A 10,202-nucleotide genomic window follows, 5' to 3' on the forward strand; every position below is an offset into this window, starting at 1 on the left:
TTGTTTGTTTAGGACGATCTTCTGTTTTTTATACTTCTGATGTTTTGTATTTGTTGATTATATCGTCCACTAGCGATATAAATCGGGCATTCGCTGTAAATGTTTGTGACAATTGATACGTATTATTAGTTTAGGTACATTTCTTAATGATCAGTAGCGATAAATCTATTGATAGGAGGAGATGTATATGATGAATGATGTGTGCGAATTATCAGTTTCAGTTTTTGAAAAAACTATTGATGAGGGCGGGAGTTAAGGTTCGGTCTTAACTCAGTGTGGAAAAATTAAATAATACACGGTGCGTAGTGTATACTTTCAAAGACAAATTTATTCTGAACCAAAAATTTTATAAGTACAATTTATATATTTAAAATTTACATTCAATACTAATCGATATTGTGACCCAAAAATAATTTATTGCACATAAACAAAATTCCACTTGAATATCTGTTGCATTTCCTAAACATTACTTAGGAATGCAACGTATTGTTGTTGTTGTAGAAATTTCGTAAGTGGGTTACTTTCGAAATTTCTACCACTTGCATTTTTATTATTAGCGGATATTTTGTAATTCTCTCTGGAAAGCTATGAAAAAATATAAAAGACCGATCACTCATAATCCTCCATTAAAAAAAGATAATAATGAATGGGCGAAAAGCAATATTGAAAAGGCACACGTTTTGGCTGAATATTTAAGTAATACCTTCAATCAAGAAGAAACCCATCATATAGAGCCAAATAACAACATAGATGATGAAGCTATTTTGCGGATAAAAAATAAAGAAGTAACTGGGGAAATCAAAAAATTGAAATTAAAGAAATCACCAGGATATGACCTCATAACTAGGGAAGTGTTAAAAAAGCTACCTCCAAAAGGAGTAGCCAAACTTGCACAGATATTTAATGCGAGTATAAAATTAAATCATGTCCCTAGCTATTGGAAAGTTGCTGAAGTGGTGATGGTACTAAAACCAGATAAGGACCAACATTCTCCAACTTCATATAGACCAATCTCTCTCCTGCCAACCATAGGAAAACTGTTCGAAAAGCTTATCTGTAAAAGACTTGAAAAAGTAGTTTGTCAAAGAAATCTTATCCCAAATCATCAGTTTGGATTTCGGAAAAAACACTCAACAATCGAACAAGTACACAGAGTTACGCACGAAATAGAAAAGGCATTAGAAAACAAAGAAACTTGTTCAGCTGTGTTTCTGGATATATCAAAGGCTTTTGATGGGGTTTGGCACTATGGCCTGATATATAAGTTAAACACTATCCTGCCACAGCAATATTGTAAACTACTGGAATCGTATATTGGCGAAAGGTACTATCGAGTTAAACTACTTGACGCGTATTCGAAATTATATCCTATAAATCGCGGGGTCCCTCAGGGGAGTATACTAGGCCCATTGCTGTACCTGCTGTACACATATGATTTGCCAGTAAATCCAAGATGTATTGTTGGAACTTTTGCAGACGACACGGTATTAATGGCTACAGGTCCAAACAACAAGGTGTCTACCACTAAGCTTCAAATCGCTCTTCAAGAAATTGAACAATGGACAAATAAATGGAAGCTGATAGTAAACAGTTCAAAATCTAATCATGTAGACTTTACTAACAAAAGAGAAAATCAAATTGCATTATTTCTAAATAGCGTTAAAATTCCAGTTGCAAATTCTGCGAAATATCTAGGTATGACTCTAGATGCCAAACTGAGATGGAAGGTACACGTCAAGAAAAAATTAAATGAGCTAAAAATAAGATACAAGAAGTTAACTTGGCTTATTGGAAGGAGATCTAAATTATCTCAGCAAAACAAGCTTATGATCTATAAACAAGTCTTCAAGCCGGTCTGGCTCTATGGCGTCCAAATCTGGGGTTGTGCGAAGAAACATATAATAGATATGATGCAAAGATTTCAAAACAAAGCAATCAGAGATGCAGTTAACGCTCCGTGGTACGTGCGAAATTCTGATTTACATCGTGACCTAAAAATACCTACTGTCAAACAAGAAATTCAGAAGGCTGCTAAAAAACATTATGACAGGCTGAGACAACACTTAAACAGCACCATTCCAGCGCTACTTTGTGATGTCACTCACAGACGCTTATGCCGCTTCAAACCTAATGACCTTTTGAGGCGTTTCAACCAGCAAGGAGATGACTAGTTCGTATCTATATGCTCACCCTAGATAGACTTAGATAAATTTACTTGTAATAAAAAAAAACCTCTTGTTAGTCAATATGACTAGTTGTTGTAAATTTAAACTTTTCATTTTGTTTAAATATAAATAAAAAAAAAAAAAAAAAAAAAATTTTTGTAATACTGTTTTGCCTATGTGCGGCTTTTTTTATTTCTAGGTCGAATAACATAAGTGTGACTTATGTGGTAATATGAGTACATTGACATGAGAAAATACGATACTAAATATTTGTATACAAAAGCAACAATAAATTTTGTAATAAGAAACTAAGTAAAATAAAATACAATAAGTAAATAAACAATAATAAAAGATTAAGCATTTTATATATATAAGAAAAGAAATACAATGAGAGTATAATGAATATTCTTAAGATAATTTATGTGGTGTCATCTTGTGTGGCGGCTTGGTGAGTAATTGTAACTCCTCCCCCCTTAGAGTAGAGCGACGGCCACAAGGAGTTGCTTGGGGTAGGAGCGATAGTGTCCGGGGTGTCAACAATGTACTGGATAACCTTAGTTTTGTTCTTGAAAAATATGATGAGGGCTAGTATGATGATTGTTGCAACTGCAAAGGTGGTAAAGCTGCAATGCCATGTTGAAGTTTGTTTCTCGAATTGCTGAAGATTTAAATTTGTCGCCAGATTAAATGCTTTTAGAGTGTGAAGATTCAACACTTCTTTTGTTGAATTGAAGTGGACGTCGTTGCTAGGTGGTGGAAGGATGTAAATATTGTCCCAAAATATGTTAGGGTCGTCTTCATAGTGTATGCTGTTTATGGTGATGCTGCAGTTCTTGAAATGGATTAATACAGTACCCTCGACTGCCAGGTGCTTTATGTTACAAGATGAATTGATGTCTGTTTTCGGAACTTGCATCAGTAGTACGTAGTCAGGTTCAGGCTGCGTTATAGTTTCGATGTCATCAATTGTGGTGGATGGACAGTGTGCAACTTGGTTTCTCATTAATCTGCCCATGCATTCAGACTCTGCTGTTAACTCTTCTAGGCGTGGCTTGTTGCAGAAATAAATACCTTCTATTTTTGGAAAAGCGGTGTCATAGTGCTGTATGCTATGCTCATTATAACTTATAAATGGTTTTATTGAAATTATTTTTGTTTTATTTATAGGCAAAGGAATAATATGGTAAAAATTAAATTTTTTATTAGAAAGTTTTGGTATTTGAATATTGAATATTATATTAGATTGGTTATAATAGGCTTGTAAATTAAGTAATTCATATATTTGCTCATATGTATTTATGGTTACTTCTTGTTTGTCTAAAGAATTTTTTATTTCTTCGAGTTCTTTAGAGCTTAACAAGAGCTTAGGAAGAATGTTAAGTCTACTGAGTATGACTGCCTCTGCAATATCCGATATATGACTTGCTAATAGTTCAATGTTAAAATTTATTTGATTTAGATACTGAATTTCAATGAAGTTATCTTGTTCTTCCTTTATTTTATTAGCAGTTTTGTCTAGAAATGATTCTATTATTTTCTGTTCTCTATTTATGTGAAGAGCAATGTCGTTAAATCTCTGTACCATGTGTAAGTTAATCCAGTGTTGGTTCGTTATTGTTGAATTAAATATATTTATGTTAGAACGAATATTCTCAATTTGCTTATTAATATTGTCCGCGTCTTGCGAGTCCATATTTCCGGTAATAAATTTTATTGTTGTGCCTAAACCGTTGATTAATCCTCTTCTACTTCTTTTGATAGGCGTAAGTGTTATGAGCTTATTTTCGAGTTCCCTCAGTTTAATTTTCGTCACGTACAAGGAACTAGTTAGTAGGTCTCTATTTTCAAATTTGTTTAGTAGGTTTTTTATTGAGTTAATGTTGGATTTATATTCTTCAAGGTTTACTATGTGGATTAGATTGTAGTAGTTTTCTATCGTACGGGCAGGTCCTAGTTGTAAGGGTAGTATACTGTAATTGTCCTTAAAGTTATGTATTTCTAACAATTGTGTAGATACAATTGTTAGTCTAGAAAAGAATAGAGGATATATGTATGCGTACAATATATATTTTATTAATAAAAATTTTTTGTATTTTAGTATCTTAATATAAAAAAAAAATTTCTTTCCTTCTTTGTATATATATATATTTTTTATTATTATTATGTGTTTTATTGGTTGATTGTCCATATGCGTTGGTCTTCAACCACATATTCTTGTGCATCTTATAATTAAGTGGTCATATACAATGACATTAATTTCGCACTGCAATATGTTATTATTATTAAATTATTATATATGTTAATTTTTTTATAATATACTTTATTTATTGAGTAATTTCTGTGTGGTGTTTCTTCACCTGTCTTCTTAGTTTGCATTTATGAATTTTTTTATTACGTGTAGTTAAAACAGTTTTATCATTATTTTTTGATATAATATGTTTTGAGAACCTAGGTGTAATTTTGTTTCTCCTAGCTTCTTTCCTAAATACAATGTCATGTTCTTCAAATTCTTTTGGAATTTCTTTCGTCTTGTTTAGTTTGTCAATTATGTTAGATGTTTTCGTTTTCATGTCCTCCTGTACTTTTGGGTATAGTTCGTTAAGAAATTCATTAAGTTTCTGTAGGTATTCATGTTCATTTGAGAGATTCGTTTGTATATTAAATGTGTACGGTCTACCGAAGAAAAGTTCGTAAGGGGTATGCTTGGTTGAGGAGTGTATGGCATTGTTATACGTAATGAACGTTTCAAATAATATCTCCTCATGTTCGGTTGACAATTTTTTCTCTTTTCGGGTTGTGAATATTAATCTATAGATTTCAGTTAAGGTTGAATGAAGACGTTCTACTGGTGCATTGCTACTAGTCTGCTGAAAGGATGTGAAATGTAGATCTATGTTGAATTGTTTGCAAAAATCCTTGAATATATTCGAGTCGAATTCTGCGCCTTGGTCACATATTATTTTCTTTGGTATGCCGTATGTGCTAATATAATTCTTTAAATACTTTAGAATGGTTACACTAGTCCTACAAGGGAGTGTGTATCCGCAAGCGAATTTTGAAAATTTGTCTATTAATGTAAGCATTTGATTATGATTAATGCTAAAAAGGTCAATATGAATGATTTCTAAAGGTTTTGGTGGTATTTCTGGTTTTTCGTATTCAGGTTTGGGAGGGTTTCTATCGTATTTCAGGGTTTTGCATTTATCACAGTTATTGATGGTCTCTGTAATTCTGGCCTTCATATTAGGAAAATATAGCTCCCTTTTTAAATGTAGCATAGTTTCTTGGATTCCTCTATGATTGGAGTTATTACGATATTCCCTAACAATCTTTTCTTGTTCCTCTTCCGTTGTAATATCTTTCAAAACTTGTGTGCACCGAGTGAGTTTAAAAGTTTTGTTGCTAGAAAAATATTTATAATAAACTTCTTGAATGATACGAAATGTGTCGTCATCCGAGAATATTGCAGAAAGTTTGTTTGGGGGTATGAAATTTTTTAAAAGGTTTAGTATGACTTCTGCGTTGTATTCAGGCCTACGTTGTTTGTTCTTAAAAATTGTTTCGGTTTTCATTGGGGGACCCTCATTTGTGGTTTCAATAATGAATTGTAAATTAAATTCATTAATTGGTTTTTCCGAAATTGGGATACAATTATTTAGATTTTCCTGTATGGTGCTACACTCTTCTCTAACATTTGTAAAGATGACATGAAAAAAGACCACTCAATGATTCATTTCGAAACCGCTTAAAACAGCTGCAGATGTATTCGACTGACAGCTCATTACACTATTTACAAGCGCACAAAACCATTTTGGTGAGAATAATTCAGAAAAAAGTTATTTAAGATGAATCAACCATGATAGTGGTTGATGATCAGTCACAATTTTAAATTTCCTGCCAAAAAGATATGGGCGAAAATACTTTATTGCCCAAACGATGGCTAGTAGCTCTTTCTTGATGGTTGAGTAGTTGCATTCACTCTGATTTAGAGTTCGACTTGCAAAACATATTGGCTTGTCGCTCCCGATACGACCTTGGGATAAGACGGCTCCTAAAGCAAAATTACTGGCATCTGTTGTAACTACGAAGGGTTGTGTGAAGTCTGGATATTGTAATAAAGGGTCGTTACTTAGGATGGTTTTACAGATCTCAAAAGCCTCTACATAATTTTTATCTAATTTGATTTCTGCACCTTTCTTTAGGCAATTTATAAGTGGTTTGGTTAATTTAGCAAGATCTCTGATGATTTCCTATAGTATCCAATTAAACCAAGGAAGGCTTTAATTTCGGTTCGAGTTCGGGGTAGAGGAAAGTTTTGAATCGCATGAATCTTTGAAGGATTTGGTTTGATGCCATCAGGTGTGATTATATGACCTAAAAAAGCTATTTCCTTCTTTAGGAATTCACATTTATCTAGTTGTATTTTAAATTTTGCTTCGCGAAGTTTATCGAAGACTAATTTAATACTTTCTAAATGTTCCTGCATGGATGTTGAATAAATTATAATGTCATCAAGATAAACTAGACAGATTTTTCCCACTAAGTCTTGTAAAACATTGTCCATAACTCTTTGGAACGTGGAAGGAGCATTTTTTAATCCGAAAGGCATTCTCGTATACTCATAGTGTCCACCTTCTACCGTAAAAGGTGTTTTTTGGACATGATTTTTATCCATTTCAATTTGATGGAACCCACTTGCAAGATCTAGGGTGGTGAAATATAGACATCTCCCTAATTTGTCAAGAATTTCGCTAATATTTGGTAGTGGATATCTATCTGCTATTGTTTTTTCGTTGATTTTCCTGTAGTCTATGACTAATCTCCACTTCTGTTCACCTTTTGCGTCTAGTTTCTTAGGAACTACCCAAACTGGTGAACTCCAAGGCGAGTAACTATGTTGAATTATGCCTTGCTTTAGCATGTCGGTGATTTGTCTTTTAACTTCTTCTTTGTGTACGTATGGGTATCTGTATGATTTCGTGAATACCGGAATGTCGTCTGTGGTATTAATTTTATGTTTGATTTTATTTGTAAATGTAAGCTCGTCTCCCTCTTTATACAATAGGTCGCTGTAATTATTGCATACCTTTAAAAGTTGTTTCTTTTCCTCAGTATTGAGATGGTTAGTTCTTATCAAATGGCCGACATTTGTTGTTTCAGAATTTTCTATAATTTCTTCGTGTAAATTATAGCAGTTCGAAGGATCATAGATATTTACTTTTAAGGGTTGTTCGATAAAAAGTGATTGATCCTTGTTAGAATAATTTATTAATTCAACCGTACTATACCAATTGTTCGCATTATAAAGCCCACCTGCAATATAAAGGTTCGGCTTTATCTCAATTGCGTTAATATATACATTGCCGGCTTCCTGGCTTACTGGAAGTCTGGCCAATATTTTTGAATACGCTGGTATAGCTATTTGCCCTGACAATGGGTTCGGCTTGAGGTTAATGCTATTTACAGCATTTTTAGTTGACATAATTTTATTTTTGAGGTCGATTTTAGCATCTAGTTGGGTTAGTATGTCTATTCCTAATAGTCCATCAAAGTAATTATGGAACTTAAATAATAAAAACTTGGTTTGACCAGCTTGATTGAATTCAGAGAATATGGGAAGAATTGTATATGCTTTTAATTTGTATTTACTGAGAACGGTAGTTATTGTTACAGGATTGCATTCGTACTGTTTGTCGTTTGGAATAAATTCAGGATTTATAAATGACATTGATGCACCTGTATCTAAAAGAAGTTTTAGTGGTCTGCCAAAGGGTGAACTTATAATTATGAATGGGAGAGTGAATGGCAGTTCCTTTGGGTTTATATATCCCGTCGGTTCTTGGAGGCTGGTTTGAAAAAATTTTGGTTATCCTGGGTTTTTATTATGTTGTTGGTATCATTTTCAAAGTGGTGGTCTAGGCTTTCCGTTTCGTTGAAATGAAAGTTACTGTTGTTGGGATTCCTCACCATTGAATTCTGGCTTGATTTGATAGCTGGAAATCGTTCTGCTTGTTGATTCCTGTTATTACTCTGGGCGTGCTGGTGTGGCCTTCTATCGTATGAGGTCCATGTTGTTGGATTCTGAGTTCTGTATTGGTTGTTGGCTATGGGTCTCGGGTTTTGATATCGTTGCAGAGTATTTGAGTAAGGTTGTTGTCTATTTGGGTAATTATAAGTTCTATTATAGGGTCTATTATAGTGTTGTGGTCTATATGAGGTTTCACTCCGTTGGTATGAAATGTTTTGTTCCTTAATGCAGTATGCAAATGCTGTTGCAATGGTGTCAGGTTGCATTGCTCTAATTCTAGAACCTAGTGGTTCTTTTAACCCTCCAAGAAATGTGTTTAAGCACATTTCGGAAAATAACTTTTTCTTCGCTATTATAACATTTTGGTCTACTTCATGAATTAACATGGTGTTACAGAGGGAAGATTGAACCTCAATCACTTCACTGTAAAAATTTTCAACCGTTTTGTTATATTGCTTTAAAGAATGGAGATCCTTTATTAGTGATGTCTCCGTACGCTTGTCTGAGTAATGGATAATGAGATTGTTTTTAATTTCATCCCAGTTTAAAGAAGTGCCGTACATATTTAAAACTTCATTTGCCTGTCCTTGAATTTTATTACGAATAGCCCTAAGTAGAATTTGTCCGTAAGGTGTTCCGTCAATACCTCTCAAATGTAGTAATATTTCTTCTACGTTATTAATAAATTCGTATAGTAGTTTTGGATTTCCGTCATATTTAGGAAGGTCTTTAATTGCGTCAGGAATTCTTAATGAATTAAAAATGTCGGATTGCAAACTTAGGGTGGTAGTGGGAGAACTGTGTTGTTCGGAAGTCATGGTTTCTGTGTTGTCACTGGTTTTGTCTGTTTCAGAAATAGGTGTAAGATTGTGGGATAGACGCCTCAATGAGTATGGTACTAACGAATTTCTCGTTTTCGGCATTAGTTTAATTTACTTTGCCGTATCTTATTTATTTTCAAGAAGGTTTTCCTACTCTATATAGATTGTTTCGCTTATTTATATAAAATAAGTTCTTATATATTTTGTTTAATCTAAAATCGTGTATAAAATCAGTTTTTTTTTCCGAACCCAAGAATTCAGTAAAATTCAGTATAAATCAACATGAGTATAATTTGTTTGAAGAGAAAGATAATTTAAAGTATAAATTATTTTATTACCAATTATCAATTATTTATTTCTTTATTAAATATATGTTTTACACTACAGAGCCAAAATTGAACTGAACTCTTTCATATGTGAGGGAGCTTTTTACAACACTCTCACCTGAGAGCTTTTAAACATAATTCATCGGATATTTTTATTTAAACATAGAAGTGTGGCTGATTACGTGTTAACTCCTCCCTCGCTAAGTAAGAGTCGTCCTCGGTCTCTTTTTGCGTTGAATACAATAAGTTAGCAATTATTGGAATATTTAACAAAATATATAAAACAAAAATATGTTATTATTAAAAAATATAACAATAGTTAGATAACAATATATTAAATATAACAATAGTTAAATATAAACAATAGTTTAACAATAGTTAAAATCATACAATTGTGTAATAGAGAACACTCTTAGAACATTAGTATTGTGAATGCACCAGCTCGCTTCGCCCTTGCAAACCACTACAGAATATTACCTAAGGTTGTTCTTATGGACCACCCTTCCCTTTATGAGGACAGATGATCCTAGATCTGCTTCCACCTTTCCTTCGACGCACAATGGAGTTATTTTGTTTCCCAGTCTTCTATTTGTTTTGACGAAAACTGTTTCGCCCACTTGAAAGGTTCTATTCTGCCTCGCTTTATTATGCTGTTTTAGCTGGTTTTCTTGGGCTTCTCTAATTTTGCTCTCTATTTCCTGTTGTAGTTCAGGTGTAGCTGAATGAAGAATATCTATGGGTTTCTTTTTGGTTGTGGTGTGAATTGACCCATTGTATGCTATGGTTGCCTGTATAATAAGTTCGACTGTGTCGTCAATTTTTCTATCTATTTTCAGACACCTAGCAATTTCTATTAATGTGC

Source organism: Teleopsis dalmanni, chromosome 2 (assembly GCF_002237135.1).
Source record: "Teleopsis dalmanni isolate 2A chromosome 2, ASM223713v2, whole genome shotgun sequence".
Classification (NCBI taxonomy): domain Eukaryota; kingdom Metazoa; phylum Arthropoda; class Insecta; order Diptera; family Diopsidae; genus Teleopsis; species Teleopsis dalmanni.